A 2,081-nucleotide genomic window follows, 5' to 3' on the forward strand; every position below is an offset into this window, starting at 1 on the left:
CGGTCTATGCAAAAAAGACAAAATTTATCTTGTGAAAAGAATTATTATTAGCACTGAATTTTTCCTTTTTTACACATGCCACATGATAAGTCGATTTTTCATGAAATAAATTTGTGAGCGTGCAACTCGTGAAGATGTAGGTGCAACTTTTTTATTTCTATTACCTTGCAAAAGAAAAAAATACGAACGAACTGAATCGGGAATTGACGAATGGGCTGGGCTTTCTGCTTCTGCTTGGCGGGCGAGCCCAGCGGGCCCGGCCTGTTCTTTGTTCTTTTCCTCGAGTAAGTCCGTCCCCTGCTCAACCCTCCCGACGGTACAGTCCACCACCATCCATCATGTTCGCCTCTTTCTGCCGGCGGCGGCTCCTCCTCCACATCCGCAAGATCCCCGGCGGCGGCGGCACAAACCCCCTCCAGTCCATCCCTGGAGCCATTCATCTCACCCACAGTTCCTCCTTGACCGCCGTCTCCTCTGCACCCAACTCCGAACTCTGCCCAGCCACCGTCTCCTACCTCATCTCCTGCGGCCTCTCCCCGCCGCCGCCGCCACCGCGGCGACAACTCAGAAGACCCGCATCCTCTCGACCGACAAGGCCGACGATGTGCGTGCCCTCCTCAGAGACTACGGCTTCACCGACGCGGACATCGTCCGGACGCTGCGCGGCGCCGCGAAGCTCCTCATCGCCGACCCCGAACGGATCCTCCGCCCCAAGCTCGCCTTCTTCGCCTCCCTCGGCTTCGAGCCCCGCAAGCTCGCCCATTCGCCGTCCCTCCTGGGACGCAGCCTCGACAAGCACCTCGTCCCCTCCATCCAGTTCGTCCGCGACACCATCGGCACCGACGACCAACTCCGCATCGCTTTCCACCGCAAACCCCGCGCCCTCACGGTGGATCTCGACAACAACATGCGCCCCGCCGTGGAAGCCCTCCGCCGCGGCGGCCTCGCCGAGGCTGCCATTTCGAAGCTCCTCGTCATCGAGCTGGGCGTGCTCATGTTGTCACCGGATCGGATAAGCAAGATCTTCGAGGACCTCAAAGAGATCGGTGTGTGCACCGCGGATTCACGCTTCGCCTACTGCTTCGGCACGATGTGCGCCGTTACGAGAGAGACCTGGCTTCGGAAGCTCTCATTGTACACAAGCTTCGGGCTGTCGGAGGGCGAGGTGTTCAACGCCTTCAAGACCCAGCCCAGGATACTGAATTTGGCCGATGACAACATAGAAAAGAAGGTCCGCTTCTTGCTGGACGAGCTCAAGCTTGGAATACATGATATAATGTCGCGGCCTGTGATTCTATGTTATAGCTTGGACAAGTGCATCCTGCCAAGGTGCGCAGTGCTCAGCGTGTTGATGAGGGAGGGTAAGATCCAGAGAGATGTCAAGTTACTTCAGGCATTGCTGGGTAATTCCAGGGTTTTCTCCACCAAATATGTATTCAAGCATGCTGACAAGGTGCCAGATGTTGTTAAGGCATATGAGGGTAAGATCAAATTTGAAGGATTTGGATGTAACAGGTGACTTGCTCAATAGGCCGGTCTTGTGAAACGGTATAACCCTAGATTAGGCTTATGTTCCTACTGTCAGTGATTAAATTTAAAGTCATGACCCATGATTCTAACTCTGCTTCAGAGGACAATTTTTCCCCGTAGATGGTTAATGTGTACTCAGTATCATCTACATTGCTAGTTTTGCAGCTGCTATTTTGCGTCCTGTAACCTATTAAAATCCACAAGTGTAGTACATGATTGTGCCTTGATACTGAAGCGTAGCAGCTGCTACTGAAGTTCCTTCATTTCTTATGTTGAGTTGGTTCTTTTAAACATTCTGCCTTTTGATCGATTGCCACAGTATGTTCTGTTTTATGCAAAGGATTGAACTCAGTATTAATTTCTATTCAACAACTCACCTGAAGTATCTTTGGACTTTTTCAGATAAATAAAACATCGCTTTATCGAAAATTGATAACATCATGTCTCACTTTCTTTCTACCTGGATGTAATGCTAGTGAGTAATGTGCACCGACAGACTTTTGTGTTTAGGTCTGTTGAAGCCATTTCTAAGTTCGAGCTTGTTGTTCTGT

At 51.0% G+C, this 2,081-nt stretch overlaps 1 pseudogene; it reads left to right on the forward strand.

The window, feature by feature from the left end:
* Positions 1–338: 338 nt before the first annotated feature.
* Positions 339–1,821, forward strand: LOC124649977 (annotated as a pseudogene).
* Positions 1,822–2,081: the final 260 nt, after the last annotated feature.

The sequence above is a fragment of the Lolium rigidum genome, chromosome 4 (assembly GCF_022539505.1).
Source record: "Lolium rigidum isolate FL_2022 chromosome 4, APGP_CSIRO_Lrig_0.1, whole genome shotgun sequence".
Taxonomy (NCBI): Eukaryota; Viridiplantae; Streptophyta; class Magnoliopsida; order Poales; family Poaceae; genus Lolium; species Lolium rigidum.